Source organism: Drosophila takahashii, chromosome 3L (assembly GCF_030179915.1).
Source record: "Drosophila takahashii strain IR98-3 E-12201 chromosome 3L, DtakHiC1v2, whole genome shotgun sequence".
Taxonomy (NCBI): Eukaryota; Metazoa; Arthropoda; class Insecta; order Diptera; family Drosophilidae; genus Drosophila; species Drosophila takahashii.
Genome location: NC_091680.1, coordinates 7,820,475 through 7,843,212, shown reverse-complemented (window position 1 = coordinate 7,843,212; position 22,738 = coordinate 7,820,475). Strand labels below are relative to the sequence as shown.

Here is a 22,738-nt window from a genome sequence, read left to right as displayed (position 1 = left end):
CTTGCGGATATAAACATAATTCAATTTTTATTTAATTTCGCACAACAAACACAATAAATTCAGCACGACTGCATTGGCGAATGGTGGAGGGGCGGGGTGGAAATCACTGGGAAAAGCCAAACCACCCACCAAACCACCCACTTTTATGCATTGGACGGGGGCCAAACGCATTGCATTGCATTGCCTTGCATACTTTCAGGCGTCAAGTCGACGACTCCAGCCAATCGGGGAAAATCGTAGAGCCAGGCTACTACTGTATGGCGAAAAACTGCGGAGCCGGAGCAAACCGATGGTGTTTGAACTGCCCGACAATTTCCCACGGTGGCCACAAACTGTTGACTCATTTGTGTGCGGACAGTTGGATGGCAGGGGGAGTGACCAAAAGTGATGTGGGCGAAGTGCAAAGAGAACAGTTGAATCCCCTAGCTCTTTGAGCTTGCTGGCCACCGAAGGGAAAACACTCATACGCAGTGTGGTTTTAGGTTTTAGGCAGCACAGAGCACTGCCATTACGGGTGAAGGGCAGAGAGCCAGAGGTTCAAGTTGGATGGACGTGACCCTTTTTTCCTTCTGCTCATCGCCAATTTTGTGGTGTTACACATGACATCTTGGCCACTAGACGATTGACGATTGACACCGGATTGAAAGCGAAATGGAGTAGAGCATGCAAAGTTGATCTTTGGCCTTTGCCGACTTCAGTTGGTTCAGTGTCAAGGCGATTTGGGGCAAGCTACGTTGAACTTTCTGGCAATTACACGAAGCTTAGGGCAGGAAAACATAAAAGACTGAAAAACCTGAAATAAAGCTTGAGAAAATATCGACAGTTTGCTATTTCTTCATATTTCATTTGTGTTTTCTCTTCTAATCATCGATATTATCGAATCAATATTGTCAAAATATCGAAAATATCGATATTATCGAATCAATATTGTCAAAATATCGAAAATATCGATATTATCGAATCAATATTGTCAAAATATCGAAAATATCGATAATTTCCTAGCTCTTCCCTGTAATCTGATAAATTAACAGAACAACAACCCTTTAAAATAAAACACAACGAGCTTTGTTTCCGAAATCCGCTGGCTTAAACCAATTAAATGGTTTTACAGCACTTTCATCAAAAGCCATCAAGTCATTAGATTAATACATTTCAGCAAAATGGGATGGCCGTAAAAAGGGCGGGCTAAAAGGCCGAAAAGCCTTCGCTAATTGCCAAAAACCCAAATCAAGAGCCCAAGCCAGCCCCTTGGGGTCGCCAAAATGGCATAAAATATTTACACGTCAAGTGCCACGGGATCTCAGGCGAAATGTTCGAAATACATGCGATGGATCCACGAACCCAAACCCAAATGGCGGGCAAAATTGTTTATTTTTAGCACGTTTATAAGGCCATCAGAAAAGGTTAAGTCAGCGAGAGCCGTGAATATGATGGGGAATTCTCCGATGCCTTTGTTGGATTAGGTCACATTTTGCATAATTAATTCGGGGATCCTTTAGCGCAAGCATTAGCGGCAAAAAAGGAAACGAGCCAAAACCAAACCAATCCCAAAAATTGCGGGAAGTTCAAAGGGGCTGTGGCTATGCAAAGCTATTTATGCGTAAACACGCGCCTTTGACATAGAAATTTGTTAGCGGCGAATGTCAACAATGCGAATTCGGCCAAAGTTAAATATTTGCCATTGGGCCGACCGCCGCAATCCTTTCTGACCACAGGACACACATTCGCGTCCTCTGCTCTCTCTCACACAAACACACACACGCACACACTCGACGTCTAAATAAATTGCTGTCATTTTGAAAATTTCCCCAAGGTGGCAAGTTTAAAACGCTGCGTGACCATTCGGGGTGGCATCGAGTTAAGTTGGGTCACAGAAATGCCAGTTTAACCTTTTAGCAGAAGGCTAAATTTAAATTTAATCAAGGGAAATCGCTTATATATGTAGGTGTCCAAAAGTATGCAGCAAAATATTTACATTTCCAAATATTTGTATATTCATTCTTCACCGCATACTTTTAGACACCTTTTACAGTAATTTAAAAAAACAATTGGTGATTTCATATGTTTTATTTCATATATCCATATTTTATATATATATAATTTCATATTCTTCTAGTTTACAACTTTTTTCAACAATTAAAAAAAATTAGGTATTAATGCTCTTTACCATTTTAAGCTAATTTTTCCGGTTTTTAAAATGAGTCGTTGGCATCACTGCTCGTTGGCCGGGTTCATGTGTGTTGACTTAAGCTTAAAATCAAACCATTTGTCAGGGGCAGCAGGCAGTAAAGGCAGCAAGTTCCAGACAAGACAGCGTTGCATGTTTTACACATTTACCCACACTATCGCACTCGCACACACACACTGTCAGACCCGGGGGGATTGCATGGATGCAATTTGGTTGCATGGCCTCCCGGCTAGGCTGCTGCACTTTAACCGCAACATACGAGTGCAATATTTCAGGCATGATTTCTTATACGGCTTACGGTGGCCCGTAGGTCTTGTCAACCGCCCACCACCCAAAAACTCCAGCTTTTCTACGAATTCACAGAGAGAAATTATACTAAAATCGGATGCTCATTAGGAGTTTAAATTCATAATAAAATTGTTTTTCTAAAATATAACTAAACTGTTAAAGCAAATTTTTTAAAACTAAAAAAAAAATGTTATATAAATATTTTCAACAATATTATTTTAAAGCCACACCATTTACAAACTTCATATTTATAGAATTTCTCAGTTAGAATAATCCTAATTAAAAGCCTTATATTTTTTGGATATTTTACAACTTAGTTAAGGGGCTTTAAATTTGTTGTTGCATACTTTTAGACACCTACAAAAATGTATTGAAACCACTTTATATTTTAAATACACATCTGCTCGAATTTTTGAAACCCTTTACCTTTTGGTATTTATATTTGCCACAGACTTTATATCGTAAATAGTAACGTAAAATATTTAAAGCTATGCGAATAATTATGGCAAATTTGTTGACCAGCTCTTGATTAATATTTTCCAAAGTGTGCTCCACATTGACCCTCAAACGCTGGTAGGTGCTGCATCTGCTGCTGCAGCTGCATCTGAACTCTGCTGGCTGGCTGTAAGGCTGAAAGGCAGGCCAGAATGGCTGACTGGCTGCATGGATGGCCGCCCTTCGTTGCCACGGCTCTGGGTCAAAGCGAAAGTGGCACATTTTGGGTGAAATTTTGTGGAGCTATCTAGGTTACTGTGACAGTGTCGTTGTCGAGCTGCTTCAGCCTCAGTATCCTCTGTTGTTGTTATTGTTATTAGCGCTGTTGTTGTTGTTGTTGTTGTTTTTCCCTGTGCTGCAGAATGGCCTACACACACAAACACAGACAGAAAGAGATCAGTGTGCATACGGCAGAGGCAGACCCAAATAAACATTTCAGGCCCTCGGACAACTCACGTGCTTCGAGTTTTGAACTTGTGCGCCATTTTTATTGCCGCGCTGCCTGATGCCTGCACCATTGTTCCGGCCGTCTCTTTCGCACAGCCACATTGCCTCTCTTTCTCTCACACACTTACTTTCCCTCTTTGTTTTTCCTTCTTGTTGATGTTTTTACTTTCACAAGAATCCCTGCTCTTTCAACCAGTTTCTGCTTTATCCTCTCACACCTTGCAGGACTTTGGTGCTTTTTGTTTATCTGAGCACTTAAACTCTTTGCTGTGGGGGAAAAACTTTAAGATAAACTTGCCAACTTCTTAAACCAATTAATTGCAATTTCATGCGTAATTAATTTGAGCTGCACAACGTGTTCGAAAGTTTCTTACATTCAGGAGCTTAGCTCTGTGGCTTTCTGTTCTTCTGTTTTTCAGTTCTTCGGACAAAAGGCTGTTTTTAAATAGCCCGCGGCAAAAGCGGAGCTTATGGATCCGGATAAGCCAAATTGGGTTCACTGAAGCGGAAGAATCTCAAATAGAGGCAAGTCAAGTGTGGGTTTTCGTAAGCAAAACGTTTTGCGAATTCGCTCCATGACCCACTTTGCGGAACTTCAAACCATTCCCCCTTTCCTCTCTTCTGTAATTGCCCATTGCCAATCGAATTTCCTCTAATTTGCCATCAATTTGGTTGGCCTTATCGCTCGTTTCGGAATTTTCCACACTCCTTTCATCGTTCGGGCGACTCATTAAAAAGTGAAACCCGAAATTAATCCATGTCCTTACGGCGACAGCGAGTGTATGTGTGAGGGGGTTGTGCTGCCACCCCCACTGAAAAAGCCGAAGCTATTCGCTTCGTTGACCGGAATGCGGTCCATAAATTGGGTCATTTGCCAATAGCAGTAGAAAGTCACTTGCACTTTCAATAGCAGGTCGACCCTGCAGTCACGTTCCACCAACAGCCAGTCAGCCAACCCGTTTTGGCCATAATTTCGCTTTAACCTTATAAATTGGAGGGCGGTCCTTTTGCTCCTTCGCTCGGTCGGTCGGCAGGCAGCTCGATGCCATAATTTTGCAAACTTGCGTGCCACCAAAGAGACAGCCAAATGACACCAGCAGGCGGACGACGTCCGTACATCCGCAGCCAGTCGGAACACTGATGTCCTGGACCCGCCCCCCTCCGACGCCTCCTCCAATTCCTTTCCTGCTAGACCAACAACAAGTTAAACTGACAAAGTAGCAGCCAGGGCACTTCCTTTTGTTTAAGCTGCCTGACACTGCTCCTGAGCATGGAATAATGGCGGCATGCACATCGTAGGCACACGGAGAAAAACAAAAATTCGGTAGGAATTGAAATTGAAGAAATTTCTTTGAACAGGTAAATCCTGCGTAAACCCTTTTAAAAATAAACCAAAAAAAAAATCGAATAACTTAATAACTTTATAATTTGGTATTACATTTTTATGAGATGTTCTCTATCTGGAATTTTTCTTTTTTAATTTTGTAGGTTGACAATTTAAAACAAAAAATTCAAAAAACTGCCTTTATCACGAAACTAAATGTTTATTTTGGTAATTTATTAATATTTAACAAATTAAATTAAATAATATTTTTGTTTCAAATTAAATTTGTGAAACTACAAATTATGAAAAGGAAAGAATAAAATAATTGTACCCCGGATTTTCTGTTTTAAGACATAAATTTCTTTCTCACGCAAAAAAAGACATTTTCTTATTTTCTTATATGTAGGTTATTATAATTCAAAAAAATTTATGCAATTTTCTTCCCGTGCAACTATCTCTCTTGCGCTCTGCAACACCCACAATTGCCTGGTGGTGCGGCAGCCTACTCGTTATAAATTGACCGCATTATTTTGCTCAATTTAACTTGAGTCGACCGGCATAAAAGGCAAAAAGGCGGTGGGAAGGGCAACGGCGAAGGCATCGGCAAAGACACAGTGACCATGTTATGGGATGAGATCGAGCAAAGTTTTCAACTTAATATCTCATAAGTGCTGAGTGTGCATATCGGCCAATGGCTGCCGCCATTCCACAGCAAGTTCACCTCCTTTCCCTTACCCTTTCTTCACTTTCCCCGAACTTTTCCCCGCCTCTGCCGGTTGTAAAATTTTCACAGGGTCAACTCTCGCTGCCATTGGGCGTTCACTTTCGTTTGGCATAATTTTTTTATTAGGTCACACCAGGCCGACCACTGCAGCAACAGAGCGGAATGCATTTCATCCCCTACCCCTTTCCCCATACTGCACCACCACCCCCTTCCACCCTTTTTGGCAGTCGCTGCCCACTTTTTGGGGGCGAAAGAAAGTTTTTATTTTAATAGCCGAAAGTATTTAATTGCATTTTTCATGGCACCAGCGAGAGGGTCGTTGCACGGATGCGAGTTTATTAAATAAATGTCTATAAAGATGACTGCCATACACAGGAGAGAAGGAATCGCATAATTACATTTCGGGAACACTTAATACAAAACTGCAGGGCCAAAACTCATTAGAGAAAATGTGCGCCAGGTAACAAAAAAAAAATACAGAAAAAAGAAATGGAAAATTTAGAGCACTTCAGCCCGGCCATTAATTTGGGAGCCGCCAGGTCAGCGAGACCTGTCAGCCGAAGAGCACGGGCCTAAGCTCGACCTAACTAAACATTAAACGAATTTAAGAGGTCAGTCAAGTGCTGCCAGCCAGCGGCGGGCGGAAGGGAAGAGGACAGGTCGGAATGGGCGGCAAAATGGGTGGAAAATCAATGTGAGAAAGGCACGTAGACCACGGCTTTTGCTTGTCGTTTTGTTTACGTGCACAGAGAAAAAGCAGCAGGAATTAGTTAAGGGTTTTTATGACCTTTGCGTGTTGTTAAACATTAAACTAATTAAACACTCAATTAACTTAATCAAACTATAGTTTTAATGCATGAATAAAAAACATTTGTTTATTTAGAAAGACTGTGACAAATTTATAGTTCTAAGATTGTCAATATTTTATGACTAAAAAGTTGAATTAAATATTGAGGTTCAGTTAAGAATGCTAAAGAATATGTTTTAAAATTTTGGAAGGACTTTCACATACATCAAAATAATCTTTGTGTAGAAACCACAGATAAATTATAATAATTTTATATGAGCATAAATATTTTTGCCTAATTTCAGTCACATTTGTCCCTGTGTAGTCGAAGCCTAAGCTTGTTTGGAGTCTGTGGCCAGTATAAAGTGGGCGACGGAGCGTCACGTGGCACTTTCTCGGAGCAACTAACTTGCCAGTGGGCAAATTAAGTTCAGTGCAACTAATGCCGAAGATTACTGTGGCCCAGTGTCGAATTACAAAATGCCTTTCACCCCATTATGGTAGCGGGGTGGTCCAGGCGAAAGGGTAGTTCAGCTCATCCCCCAACTTTTTTTTTTTTGCTGGATGGAGCAACAAGCGGACAATGCAAATAGCGTTTGGACCTTAAACCGGGTCGCGTTTTCGGGAGATAGAGTTCATTCCTGCAGCCTGGCCTCGCAGTTTGTTAGCCATTTTTCATATTCATCCTTTTGGGCTGGGCTCCTCCTCTTTGTTGGCCACTAGATAATGAAAAAGCAAGGCAAAGGAACACACAGCCGAAAGTTTTTAATATAATTTGGAATTAGCTAGAGTGGCAGATGGTCGTGTTTGGGGCGGGACAGAAGCAGCAGAAGAAGAGCCCTTTACTTAGTATTCAGCCAGTCCTGCGGGCCTGTGGCAGTTCCTTTGTTGCGTATACGCAACGTGGAACAAGTTTTGCCAGAGCGAGCAGCGTTTGGCCAAAGTTTGTCCCACATTTCAGAAGAATGGCACAAGGAAGGAACAGTTTGTCATGTGAAATTAAAAGTGCAGTGCACAAGGAATAGAAATACCATGGGGCCGCACATAAATAACTTGGCAAGGCCCCATCTATCCAGTAGGATATATTGTTGGAAATACCATGGATCATGGACTATGGGACAACAACATCACCACAATCTGTTCTTCATGCAAATCAAGCCCAAGTTTTGCTCGGACTTGCGATTCGATTGCTTTCCACCCCGATATCCATCCTCCTGGCCAAACCGAACCGAACCTTATCTAGGCCCTTTTTCCGCTGGGGCAAAAACTTCGCCGACTTATCTGGTTAAGCCGCATAACTTTGCATAAATATGAAGAGCTATTCAGCAAAACTCCGGCAAAGCTCAAACACAACTGCCGGCAGCATGAAAACATTAAAAACTGCCCTAAGACCCCTGGACCCTCGTCCAAGTCGGCGAAAAACTGCTCCGATGTCAACGTCAAAGGCAAAAACAACAAGGAAATAACGGTAAAACTATTGTACGCACTTATATATGCATGGGTTCGCGGGACCGGGAATCCCATTTTATTTATTATATTAATGACGGCAACAAAAAGTTACGAAGAGGAGGCTCAAAAAGAGGAGAGAATGAACTACATTGATACCCATTGTGTAAGTTTAAATATATTACAACATTTTTTAAATTTTCTTTAATATTTTAAAAGAACCACAAACCAAAAAGCATTTCTTATACATATTCTAATGCCCATCTATCAAATGCAAATTATAAACTTGTACAATTTATGTTGGACCAACTTGGGTTACTGAACCACATGGCAAAACAACAAGAAACCGAAATCAGAATACCAGATTTGATGTGTTCAATTCAATTCCCAGAGTCTCTCGTACGAGACAAACGTAAATTGAATATACACTTTGGTCCCCCTACAATTGCCGAGGAGCATAAAACTATGCAGCGCCACTGACAGCGGCAACTTTCCCGATGACGGCAAAACTTTAACAGATTTGCATAAATTATACCCAAGCAAACAAAACGTAGCACAACAAGATGGAGGAGCACGACCAACATCCACATTGGCACTTTGAGAAAAAACTAGACTTTTTATCAAAAACTAAACCCTCATAATGGGATCCCAAAAACAACATACGTTTTAGTATCAATTAACACTTTTTTTGGTGAGCTAAAAACTTGCTTAGAAGTGTCAACAAATTAACAGCTAAAAGGGTTTCCATTAAATGTTCCTTTTTGCTCTAGATAGTAAACTCAAATTTATATAAATTGTATGGAATGAGAATTGGGAACTAGGTATAAACATACTGTCAATTCTGTAGTTTTAAACAAAAATATCCGGAGAATTGATCTCTTTATCTAAAATATATTTCTACATAGTTAATTATTTTATTTTTCAAAAAAAAAAAAAACCCCATTGAAAATTATATCAAATGCCCCTCGTTGGGCGCCAAAATATTTCGTGCACAAAACGTTTCTTATGCTCAAACGAAATTCCAAATGTTAACCGCAAGTTGTATAAATAATAATATGTAATGAAATATTTCAATTGTTTTCCCAGTGCACAGACACCGCAGCAGGAACTGAAGAGCTCAAGGAGGACTCTCCAGAGTTCCGGCTATAGCATCGGCAACGGCATCGGCGGCTTCGACTACGGCATTGCCCCCATAGTCATTCATTTAACTGTCAATGCCGTTGTTATGCTGTGGTTGTGGCCATGGTTTTGCTTGTGGCTGGGATTGCGGATGGGCATCAGCATCAGTATGGCGGTGGCGGCGGCTGCTCGGCGAGAATTTATGAATTCATAGCGATCTTATGTGTAAGCACTACGTATAAATTTAATATATTTTTATGATTTTTTATGGCCACGCGTCGACGTCGACTGGAAATTTAATTTATGCGCCACTGTGCGTTTTTATTTTGATTTTTTCCTCCGGTTCTTTCTTTTTGCTGATGCGATTTTCAGGGAGCTACAACGACGACCACTTATCGATAAAGTTCGACACAAACAATATTGTTCCGCCCGCGCCCCCATGTAAGTTGTTGTTGTTGTTCTGATGCTGAAAAGTGTTTTGTTTTTCCACACACATGACCCCGGTTCAAACATCCAAGCACACACACACATCGCACATCGACTAGAGCCTTGTGATATACTTCATTTTATCTGGCAGACGCGAGACGAGATTCGAGTGGCAGGGAACCATCGAATCCATCGCCGTCAATATGTTTGTCTGCCAGTCCGCCAGTCCGCCAGTCCGCCGACTGCGGTTGACATGAGAGCTTTTTGGCCCGCTACTATGTCGTGTACCGCCTGTCTAGCGAGCGACCAAATAACCTACCCACTTACCGACCTCCCTCATCTGTTGTTCCCCGATTGAGGGTTATTTAGTTCATTGGCCGCCAAGCTGACACTCCCCCGAGGGCTTGGAGTTGTGCACAGCAAGAAAAAGCCACTAAATGGGTAGTTTATTCGTTTATAACACTAAGAAGACATTTTAAGTTTAATCATAATATTTTAAAATTTCACCAAGTATTTGCACAACATTATTTAACTTAAGTATGACAGTTCATTAAACGTGCATGAAAGTTTAAAACCAAATATTTAATTTTCTTTTTATCCCAAATTAAAGCTTAATTAAAATCCTTATCTAAAAGCTAGTTCAGTTCTAAGATAAGGATGTGATAAGGATAGAACTTCTAACCAAATGAAATATTTCCTAGCCCTCTTTTCGGCACCTTTTGAAATGCTATTAAACCGTTTGTTACTCAACCACTTTTCTTTGGAGTATTATTTTTGTGGTTTTAAATATCTAAAAACAATCAACTTATTCATTGCTTTTAATATTGTGCAATAAACAATATATGTAGCAATGCAAATACTCGAATTGATTGCTAATACATTTTTAATAGCATACTTTTTAGGCTAGGGCTTTCAACAAAGTCACAACATGTTAATATTATCATATTAAAACTTGATATTAATCAAACTGATAAGATTACAAGTATTTTTTGGCAACGAGCGAAATGTGATAACCAAATGGATAAGATAAATCAACCGCGGGCTTTTCTCTGTGTGAAATCCTGAGCGCCGTCACATGTCGTAGGTCGTACAACAAACTGTTTGTTGATGTTGTTGACGCTCGGTTATGGATTTATGGATTTATGACACTTTGGTCATTGCGGTTGTCAGTTTTCGTTAAAAGTTTTACTTTGCCACTGGCTTACGTGTGGTTTGGCTTGGTCGGCAGGGCATCAGGTCAGATGGTCAGCTGGTCATTCGGTCTCCTCCTGGACTAATCATGGCCGAAACCTGGTAGAGATTATGGCTGTCTGGGCCGCTACGCTTGTCAAATTCGACACGCCCCGGTCGTAAATACGAAGGGTTTTTTTTGTTTACCTTTTTGTCCGCCTGCTCGCTGAACTGCAAATAGAGACAAGAGCAAAAACAAGTTCACATAATTAATGATCAGGACGTGACATCAACGCACAAAGCACAAGCACACATCTGCTGGGCCATATCATTTATCATAGAAGTATAGTTAGTGTATGTGACGGGAATTGCGAGCCGATTTCCGTTCGAAAAGTGGAAAGCGGAAACGCTGCTCTTCAGTTCGCATTAATAATGCAACAGCTGAAGTCCACATGTCAATATTACCTAAAAACCAATTATTCAGCCAGGATATCACTATTAAATTACGCAATCAGCAGGCATTGGAGCTGAAAATGCAATTATATCAAAAATACATTTATGCACATCCTGTCGTATATGTAAGTGGGGACTTTGATTTCATAAATTTCACGCTACGATTTCCTCTTATTGCTCTCATTAATGCACTAATGCAAAGGAAAAAATATAAATAAAAAGAAGAAATCTGCGCAAATTCAATGAACTCGAAATGGATTCGAATGCAGGCCAGTCAGCCGCCAAAGGACCACAGCAGACTGATGCAGACAGTCGGTTTGGTCCGTCTGTATCTGTACTCTATATATCTGGTATCTGCTATCTGCCATCCGTATCTGCATCTGTATCTCTCCCTCGCTGTGTGTGACGTTATGGCTATTCAGCCGTGGCCAGCGGCTGTCGTTGACGGCCAGTCATACTCGTAATTCCCATTCCCCATCCCAATCCCATTTCCATTCACCATTCACAACTCGCTTGTTTACAACGAAAATATTTACATTGCTGGCATAAAAACTGCATAAATGTGATTATATTTTCATTGGCCTTTAGGCCTCCACTACCGCAGCCCCACTCGCAAAGTAATTCGATTGCAATTTCAATTAGCGTAAAATTCAGGGCAGTATTACCAACACGTGCACGTAACCAAAGTTGGCACAAAAGTAGACAACAATATCTGACTCTCTCTATCTGTATCAGATATTATCCAATTTCCAAATTCAAAGAGCATTCAATTATTGCCACCAGCAGCAGCTATCGATCAACTTGCAGGAAATTGTTTGTCAGCTTGCAGAATCGGGTGTCAAGAGTTCTTGACTGAGTGAGGCTCTTGGCTAATATCCAATAATTAAGCACTTCCGCAGGGAAATTGGATTTTAATTGAAATGCGGAGCAGTGTGAATTTGACACACCCCGACTTCTAAGCTCCTTAGTTCTCACTCCTTAGCTCCCGAGCTCCCAGAACTTTAGATGCCGACACAATGGAGTCTCCCTAATTGCCGTTTAATTGACTGGCGGAAACTTTTGCGAGACATTTGTTTATAAACCGCACACAGGAAAGAAAGGAAGGAAGAATGGCAGCAGACAAAGGCACAGAACAAGCACTTATAAGATCATTACAAATTGATGCTATCACCCTGGTATATATATTCCGTATATATACTGTATATTCTGAGGGGCTGGGCAGCTTAGCAACGCTTACAGGCACTCGCTCCATTTTGCCCTGCTGTCGTCGGAATGCCATCTCCTACGCTCCAGTGCAAATCCGCTATAGTAAATGTTATCTCTGCAAACATTTGACAATCAAAAATGCTCGGGCCATTGTTTAAAGAAAAAATCGAGCAGCAGCAAAGACAGCCGAGACGCACAAACAATAGTCACACAGTGGTCGCACACAGATATATTAAAGCAGATAAAATTCCATTGAGCTGAGAAATCTTCTAACCATCTCTCACAAACAATTCAATTCTTTGCACAGGGGAAAAATATGGCCAAAAGTCGGTGACAAAGTCTTTACTTTGTGATTTATAGAGAATAAATCTTAAAAAAAAAATATACATTCACACCTATAATTTATTAGAACATAATAAAGGGATAACAAATTGTATCTTTTTAAAATTTGGATTATAATTTAACTTTTTCATTTTCATTTCATTTGAAAGCGTTATATAAGAATATTTTAAGGAAATTAATTCGTATCGTAGGTTGTAGATATGGTCGTAGAGGTATTACATCTTAAATTATTAAGAAGGCAACCTTCTGCCTCTTCTAATAGGATTATTTCTATATTATTTCTGTTTTAATAGGACAGCCTTATTTTCAATAGAACAAAATTCCAATAGTTAGTGCTTGAAATATTTTCGAAAATGAATAGTACATTTTCCCAGTTCTCAATTTATATCTTTAAAACTCAGAGCAGTTACAGCATTTGAGAAAATCTTATTTCAGATTTGCTCCTCTAAGATCTAAGACTAGCAGCTATGGAGGTAATTTCCCCATTTCTATCCCATTTATTCGAGACCCACTGTGCTCTTCCGCCTCCAACTGGCTGCTCCTCTGACGACAATGGCAGCAACAACAAATGGCACAGCCGGGCGTCATCGACGACTCGATGCCATCCTGGCAGTCGAGGTTAAGTTGACAAGAGAATGAGATTGCATTCTGCTGCTATGCTGCTTTTGCTTTTGCTGCTGCCCGAGTTCAATTCATTTCCACTTGAGCAAATGCACGTCTTCTAGACGTCGCTACTCTGGTTTTTTTTTTCTCCTTTTTTTGGATATAGCCAAAGGATATGGCAGCGGGCATAGAAAGGAGCAAAAGTAGCTGCAAAATGTCGCCCCGGAGCGAACCTAGTGGGATGTTGTCAATGTTTCGCCTTGAAAGAGCTCAGCTCATCTCAACTCGGTTCAGTTCAGTTCAACTCGACTCGACTCATCTGAGAACGCAGCTCGGCAGTTCGGTTGTTTGTTTTAGATTTGGCTGCAATGGAGAATGGATCCTTTAGCTCGTCACAGCAGCAGGAGAAGCAGCAGCAGCTGCTGTTTTTCTGCTCCTGCTGCTCGAGCTGCTGCATCATCAAATTTCAGCTACATGTCCTGCGTCGAGTGGTGGAGCAAAGGATGCTCGAGGGGAATGCTGACACTGTTGACATTTTACAGTAATGAAAATGATTATTGTCAAGGGTCGTCAGAGCCAAGAGGTCTGGAAAGTTCCCCCCGCCCGCATATAAATGTGGTCAAAGTAATGGCACTGCAACGACTAGAAGGTTGTTTTCCTTTCCCATTGAGCACCGACACCAAACAATATTATGGCAAAATATTTGGACACCTGAACTTTTTGTACTAAAGGCGGTTTATAACAAACAAGCCACAAAAACAAAAACACGTCATATTATTTTAAAGCATTAAAGGGGAAAATTTAAAAACATTTAACTTATTACTTGTGATTTAGCATAAGACACTTTATTTAATTAATTAATTTAGTTTTAGAGATAAATAAATTCAGATAAACAATTATTATCCAAAAATTCAAAAGATAACCCCATATATTTGTATATTTTTTAAATAAGTATAATTTTGTATTTTCGTTTAATTAATTATTATAAATATTTTATTATTGATATTTTGATTATTTAATTGTATTCCAAACACACAACATTGCATTTAAATTAACTAACCACTGAAAACAACCTAAAATTTAGTCATTAATATTGTAAGGAGCTGAAGGCCAAAGTCGGTTATAGATTTTAATTTAAAAACAAAAATGCAAAAAATTAAAAATCAATGTTTGAATTAATTTAATTTACTTAAAATATTTACTTTAAATATATTGAATTGCTTTAATATCCCAATAGGATTCCGTAAAAATATCCCGATTTAATTGAAATCAATCCCTTTGCCAATTCGCCGAAAAACTTTTGGCAAGAGCCACCACCTCTCAACAGCTGGAAAGTGCTCTCACACTAATCAGAATCAGAAAGTTATCCACCCAGTCACCTGCGATGGCGGCTGGCTGTCAGCTTCCGTTTGGAAAACGCTCCATCTTCGTTGAGCATCTGATTCGCCGACGCCGCCGCCGGCTTCAGCTGGCACATACGACGACGACTTCAGAGATGACACATCCTGCATTCTGGCAGGGAATGAAGGAGGAGGAATGGAGGGAGGAAGGACTGGGACAACTGTCATTGGCCGTGCCAAAGTCGCAAAGGCTAAAATTTAGGTTAATTGATAATTGATAAGAGAGCGTTGCCTGCGAACGCTGCGAGCGGAGTGAGTGGGTTTGTGTCATTTAACTCGACTTCAACTCGGGCCCATGAATATTTAAAGAGGCTTTTGTGGGCGGACGACATGCCATTCACTCAAGTGGGGCAATGAAAATTAGCAAAGCACTGCAAATAGTTTGAAGAGCCGTCGCCGTCCCGCTTCGTTTCGTTTAGTTCAGATCAGTTCAGTTCCCCCGATTCGAAATCGAAATGCAGGCGGATAAGGTTTAGGGTTAACCCACAAACGAGGTCACACCAGTTGACCCATAAACGCGTGCCCCCCGGCCTTCTCATAGCTAATGAACACGCAAAGGGATGGCAAAAGGCAGCCTGGCACACACAAATCATTTATAATGCACACGACAACGGACTGACAATGCGTTGTAAATTAATTGACGTAACTATTTAAGCCAGACACTCGACAAGGACACTCAGCTCTACACAAGGAATCGAATCGAACTCGAGCCGAGCAATTCCGCAAATTGAATGCCATTATCCATCATCTCGCAAATGCCTCAAGTCAAAATACATTGCGGAAATGTCTGTGGCACACACACACCCGCACTTCTCTTCACCAAGTCACAAACACACAACAATGTGTGTGTGGTTTTGGCTCAAAAGGGAAGTCGTTCAAATATCCTTGCTTGAAATGAAACCAGTTTGAAATATTTATATTAAAGCTTACACACATTGAATTGCGTTAATCTTACGAACTTGGTATCCAATTAAAAGCGATTTAAGATATTTAATACTTTTAAAGGCTTAACTAAATTTCTAGAAAGGAATTGGCATGCTTACAAATTTAATAAATTAAAATTCTCATAGATATCATAAAATGTAATAAATTTAAATTCTCATTAATACAAATAAATTAAATTCTCAAATGTAATAAATTTAAATACGCATATATACAAATTTTATTATAAAATTTAATCCATTATATTTTGGCATTTACGCATATTTATTTACGTTTAGCCTAAAAAGCAATTAATAATCCCAAAAACTCTCTGCTACCAATAATTAAATAAATAACTGGAGAAACTAATTTAGGTAACCAAATAAATTTGCATTTTTGATTTCTATAAATATTATTTAGTTTATTTTGTCCAACACTTCTGAATTTTCTTGATCTAAGCCAAATGAAATATTAAAGGAGTTGCTAATGGACATAAAAGTAATTCTGAAAAGTGAAAAAAAAATAAGAAATCAAATGGCATTTAAAGCGTTGAAAGCATTTACTAATCGTGTAACCTAAATGCTCAAAATATTTAAAAAAATAAATGAAAAAGTATTAAGCTCCAAATAAATAAGGGAATGTTCTGTATTTTCCCAATATTTGAATGCAGTTTTCATCATCTAAGTAAAATAAAATATTTAGTTAGTTGCTAATGGAAATAAAAGGTATTCTGAGAAAAATTTAAAAAGGTAGCACAGGTAAATGGGCATTTAAAATATTGAAAAGCCTTGCAAATGTCACTACTTTTCGATGGAGTTGGCCCTCCACAGAAGCGGAGAGCATCTTCTGCCCAGGAGTTTACCGGTAACACAAAAACTGCATTAGTCATCGAACAGTTGGATGAAATGCCCGAAGGTTCGATGGCATTCGGACTGACAAATTGCATCTCAGCACGGCCAATTGAAAGGCTTAAATGTTTCGCCACATGGGCCGCATGTGTGCGGGTGCATGTGTGTTTTCTCAACAAAGTAAAGTTGGCTTCTAAAACAATCGAGTGACGACATGGAAAATTAGTTTACGCAACCAATGCCAACGGAGACGGGCCAATAAAGAAAATGCCGTGAAGAAGAAGCTGTGCTAAGTCAACTCGATGCAAGTCAATCAGGCGGAAGTCGGGGCAAAAGTGGTAAAATGCCACTAAAACTTTGCCAGCTCACGTGAGCGGGTGGTGATGGTGATGATGAAAATGGAAAGGGGGTAAAGGAGAGAAAAGGACGAAAAGGAGTCCTGGGAGCAAGGACAGTGCCAAGAAAGTGGCAACTTTTGACGGGCCAGCTGCTTCAATTGTTGGCACTCAAGTTGCTCCCGTTGTTGCTGCTTTTCTTGTCGTTTTCTTGCCATCCAAGTGGATTTGCTTTCTTTATATTTTCGCTTCTCGATTTTCCTACACCCAAAAAAAAACTTGATAGGAAACGATGATCAATTTGATATTATGTGGTATCAAATGTAAGGAACTCCCTCCCACTCATGTAATTTTAAGTGCTATCTCGCTATATCTTAAATTGAAAGAGTCGTCATTTTGCTTCTTACTCTCTTTATCGAAGTCAGATAATCTACAAAAGAGAAAATTCGGCAAGTGATATTATTAAATATCAATTTTACAAGTATTGCACGTTAAAAGCGCTATGCGTAAATACCATAATATCGAATTGACCCCTTTTATATTTTTTTTGCGTGTACTTTTTCTTTGTGGACCGTTTTTGCTCAGCGAGAAAATTGTTTTCCTTAGCTGTTGCTGCCTTAGCTTGTGCTTGCAAAGCTGAGCGCCTTCATCACGCACTTGCTACTCAACTCCCCGGCACAAGTCACTTAATTGAGTGCAAAGCTGGCGATGCAGTGCGCGGATTTAACTTTGGACAACTTGAATTGATTCAAAACTTTCTTTGTTCGCTTAGCGCATAATAGAGGGGTTATATATATATAAATTTATGTATATATTTTCATGGCGACTGAAGGATTGAAGGATGGGCCCCATTCTGCTATTGACAGACTTTTCGGACCGGCCAAGTTGATTAATGTCCGGGCCACTGCGCAAATTATGAATGGAAATGGAAACAGCAGGAACAGAAACAGAGAGGGAAGCTCTGCTTACATATTTTAAATGGCCGGCTAATTAGCGAAATGCCTGCACATTTAGCAGCCCGGAATAAATCCTCCGATTCCGATTCTGATTCCGAGTCGGAGTTTACGACCATAACCAGAAAACCCAGCAGCAACCCAGCAGTACAGGCCAAGTTAAACGATATTTCAAAGCGACAATCGCACGGCAAGCTGGCGATTTATGGTTATTTGGCCAACTCAAACACACTGTACAGTTGTGCAGTTGTGCAATCGTGTGTGTGGGCATCCTGACAGCTTAAAAAATTTATCGATGTACAAATTAAACTGCAACTGGAGCAAAGGATGCCGAGTGCAAGCTCAGAAAATAAACCCAAGCAAATATAAAAAATAAAAAAATAAGAACAGAGGGTGTGTTTAATTTTGTTCTATAAATTTCTCTAGCTGCAAATACAAATATACCGAACTTGAAACTTGGTATTGGAATTGGAAGTGGAGTTTGTGGACCGCAAATGAACAACTGGCAAGCATTTTGCGGTCACTTTCTGCAGTCTGGGGATATATATTTGCCAGACGCCCAGCAAATTGGTTTAGGATGGAGGATTTCTCCATCCCCTCCTTTTCCTTAAATCCAACTATTGAAATTGGAATTACTAGTCGATGGGATGTGGCTAATCAAAGGGCTTAGCTGTGGATACCCAATACTCAATCCTCAATCCTCGACAGGCGAAGGGAATCGAGGAGGACCAAGGATGTCTGGCATTGAGTGGATTAGGGCCAAGTGTGTTGGCTGAGCACTTGGCTCATTAACAGCTCCTGGCACGCACCGACCTTTTGGCCCCGAAACCAGGTCGAAGTGAATGGCCCAGGACCATAAATAAGATGTCAATAAATAAAAATGGCAATGGCAGCAGACCTGAATGGGATAGTCTAAATTAGAAGCTTCCCTTGGGGATATATTGCAAGTTAAAATTCAATGGCTTTTTCTAATAAAATTTTTTATAAGGTATTTTAAGCTCAATCTTCTTCAATAAATTCTTAATTAAATATTTCCTTAAAAATTCAAATTCATTCCTTGCAAATCAATGTGTTCTTTCCCTGCTAGATAAAATCGCCCAAAAGTTAATTAACCTACCAACATTTTTGCAATGTTCATGTAATAAAATGTATCCCCCAAACATTCTTTGGCTCAATTAATTTCCACAAAATTCGGGATAGCACATCGTGGACACATTCTTAGCATTTAACAAACGACTAGAGGAAATCCCGAATGGTGCTGCAACATTTTCGACAATGTTTACGGGGCTGAAACATGGAATTACCCACACAAAATTAAATAACGAAATATTTGCCAACAGGCAACAAACCAAAACGCCCCAAAAGGCCTGCTCTCGACCACATTGGATTATTTTGCTCAAGGTAAATAGAATTTTTCGTGGAACAGAGCGGCGCATTATGCTCTTGTGTAATTGTGGGCTTCTTTCTGGGATGCCCTAGCAGCCCAAACAAAAACAGTAACAAAAACAAAAACAAAAACACGAACAGGAAGAATAACATTGGCCTGCAGCAAAACATAAATGTCCTTGTTGCGGTCGGCGGTCAGAATCGGAAACTTTTTGCGCACGTTTGCCCCGGAAGTTGAATGCGGAAAGGGACGCAAGAGAGGGTTGAATCGAAAGGGGGCGGGGCCACAATGAGGCGGCCAGGTCATTGCAGGCAGGCATGGCTGTAAATCACAGTGGACACTGCAGCGCCAGAAATTGGCGAGCAGCCGTAAGGTGGCCGAAAAGGAATCTCGAAAAGCTGCAGCGTCAATTTGCTGGCCAAGGTTAAAGTTATAAATTATTATCGTTGTCCCTGCCTGACTTCTTAGAGGTTAGATAAATAATAATAATATCAATTTAATGACCCCCCTCTTATAATTTAATGTTCCATGTTTAATGTTCATTCAATGAACTGAGCAGTGAAATTTGACTATAAGATAGCATAGATATTTATTTTCCACACCAATCTCAATGATCTGAAATTACATAAATGTTTAATTAAATTTTAAGTGCATTTTAAATATTCATATATTTAATGGACTGAAAATGTATTATGAATGTTTCGATTTCGAGTTTAGCATAACTATTTAATTGTCATATCAATTAAATTGAATAGATGGTTTATCGATGGTAATTTAATTTTAATTTTATTTGAAATATGCCAAAATATAAGGGATTTCTATTTTTATATTTACTATATAAATAAATATTAATGTTTTTTTTTTTTGATTTGAGGTATTCTGATTATAAAAACTAAAATTGTTCTTCCCTAAAAACAAGGATTTAGAACCAACCATTTTTCGTTAGATAAAGGAACTTGCATATTTATACCCTTGCAGAGGGTATTATGATTTCAGTCAGAAGTTTGCAACGCAGTGAAGGAGACGTTTCCGACCCCATAAAGTATATATATTCTTGATCAGCATCACTAGACGAATCGATCTAGCCATGTCCGTCTGTCCGTCCGTCTGTCCGTCTGTCCGTCTGTCCGTCCGTTTCTACGCAAACTAGTCTCTCAGTTTTGAAGCTATCGCGATGAAACTTTCCCAAAAGTCTTCTTTCTATTGCAGGTAGTATATAAGTCGGAACCAACCGGATCGGATAACTATATCTTATAGCTCCCATAGGAACGAAACGTTAAAAAAATTCTAGCTTCGGTGTTTTTTGAAATAAAACCTTCTACTCTTGGAAATATTATTTTTTAAATATTTCAGAATTTCGAAAAAAATATTTTAAAAATCGGACGACTATATCATATAGCTGCCATAGGAACGATCGGAAAATGAATGGGAAAGTTACACAGAAATAAATTTTAGCTTTTTTGGTTTTTATTGTATTCTCTTCTACTTTAGAACATGACTCTTTTTAAATATTTCCGAATTTCAATTTTCATTTTATCAAAATCGGACTTTTGAATTAAATTTAACAAAAATCGGACGACTATATTATATAGCCGCAATAGCTGGAAAATCATATTAAAATAATACGAAATTTAAAATTTTTTCGATTTGTAAGTTAATAGGAACGATCTGCAAGGGTATATAAGCTTCGGCTGGCCGAAGCTAGCTTTCTTTCTTGTTTTAACATATTTTTAATAGCTACTATGTTTTTTGTACAAATTACGAACCTAATAAAGAATTTCAATGCAAATTCCTCCTCCGCACTCTCCGAAAATCCCTTCAAAGTCTAAGTAACTCTCTTATGAGGCACAAAGTTGCGCTAATAAAAATCTGGCTAGCACGTAAAAGTCATTGACACGACGCAACTGTTCAAACATTGTCGCGGCTTATCTGCGTTTACAGCGCCTTCGGCTATCTCCGGCGAATTCCCAGTTCCGCTCCTTGCCATGGTATAGGGTATACGGTATACCCCACTCTAGGCTGGCGAAATCAAGTTGGCGAAAGTATCTGAAATTTGCATGTTAACTCGATGTGCGTGGGTTAGTGGTAATGCCTTCCGCTGCAGCCTCCTTCCGACAAAAGCAAACCGAAAACTGAAAGCAGGTTGTGGCAAAAGTTTTTGGGAAATTGAGCAATAAACTTTGCGCGCACCCTCTACCCCACACACACACACACACATGTGTAAGTTAAACAGGCGTGACTGTTTGCCATTTGGGTGGTTTTTTTGGGGGGTGGTGAAGTGAGGTGGCTACTCATTGCCAGATGCGTCCTTGCCTTTTGCCGGTGGAGTAATGAAAGAAATATGCAAATATTGCGGTTTAATTAACTCGTCTTTTTGTCCCCTCAACTGATTCATTTTGTTCAAACGATTTTAATTGCCGGCCCACCTGGCGTATGAGTGATGATGGTGAATGCCAAAGTCAATTATAAGAATGCTCTCTGATAAACTGTGCAAATTGCGCATACGCCGCGTGTGCCAGCCGCCCATTAATAATTATGCACAACAAAATACTCAAGCCAAGGCGGTAAACAAAAAACAAGACACTCGTATTTGAATGAGAGGGCCACTTGGGAAATTCACAACCTAATTTCCTCGAAAGCGAGAAGAGCCTTGAAGAGTTAGAATTCTAACAATTAGCCGGGCAGCTATACGAAAAGTAATTTCCCTCATTTAATGCCACCTCCACTTACTATATATACTATATATATATATATGGGCAAAAAGCACAACAAGGCGCCAGTCGCTCCTTGATGATGATGGAAATTGTTTCGCTAGGCGTCGCAGTTGAAAGTGTAACCACAAATGGCAAATGCCAGAGACGCCAGCTACGTGAGCGCATTTCGAGAGGGAAATTAAATTGAAATGAGACGACGCGTTGCCGCGTGCGGAAAATGCGATGGCAGCGAGAGCTACAAGTTGTTAAGACTATGGCAGCAAACAGAACAACACAACACCGGGGAAAAGCGGGGAAAAATGGCGAGGCAACCGAAAGGAATTAAAAACGGAGCAGCGACGGCAGGCGGAAATTAAGTTTACGGCGTCGCCTTTCCTTCACGACCCAACTGAAAATGCAAGGCCAGCCGAGGAAAATATGCTAAATAAAGGCAAAAGCGAGTGCATGCATAAAATTATATGAAAACAGCAACCGGAGCCTCGAATCGTATCCGCAGTGGGCCAAACTTTAAAATACCCGGCTGCAGTTTCATTGGTTCTTCAAATAAAAGTAATATCATTGCTTTTTTACGACTTCTGTTGATCAGGAATATAAAGAGAATCGTATTTTCAGCCAGTCAATTTCAAACTTGCCATTAAACTTTTATGCACAGTTATTCTTCTTTTTTGTGTGATAAATTTTATACTTTTACCAAAATCAATTGTCTATTCATTAAACAAACCAATATTATGAAAAGATTTTCACAATTAAATACAAAATTGCTTTCCTTTAAAAGCCATTTCATTTATAAATATTGAATAACAATTTTTCCTCAATTAAATCGAAATTGCTGCTAGAGAATATTCAATGGAAAAAATAACACAAAATGTATTTGCCCTCAAGGAAAAATCAGGTATTTATTTAAGGTGTTTTTTGACAAATATTTACTTCCGATTCCACAGTGAAAAGTGTTTTCTTTTGCATAAATTTGCAGACAGCCTGCCACAGCGAATCCAACAAATTCAGTTAAAGCGACTGCATTAATGTGAAATGAAGTTGTGCACTTTGCTCGTGTTGTCAGTCCGTCAGTTGGATGTTGGATATATATACAAACATATATATATATCCCCTTGACACGCCCCCTTTTTTCCACATCTTCATCTCCAGAGAGAGATGGAGGGCG

At 39.7% G+C, this 22,738-nt stretch overlaps 1 protein-coding gene across 7 annotated transcripts in view; it reads right to left on the bottom strand.

Moving 5' to 3' along the window:
- Positions 1-22,738, bottom strand: part of app (Palmitoyltransferase app) — a 67,742-nt gene that overhangs the window by 28,295 nt on the left and 16,709 nt on the right. For 6 of the 7 annotated variants that reach the window (XM_017141610.3, XM_017141612.3, XM_070214709.1 and 3 more), the window contains exon 3: positions 10,622-10,645. The gene's annotated coding sequence lies outside the window, so the exon portion shown is untranslated. Of the gene's footprint in view, positions 1-10,449; positions 10,596-10,621; positions 10,646-22,738 lie in introns of those variants that run through there. The other variant, XM_070214713.1, reaches the window with a different exon arrangement.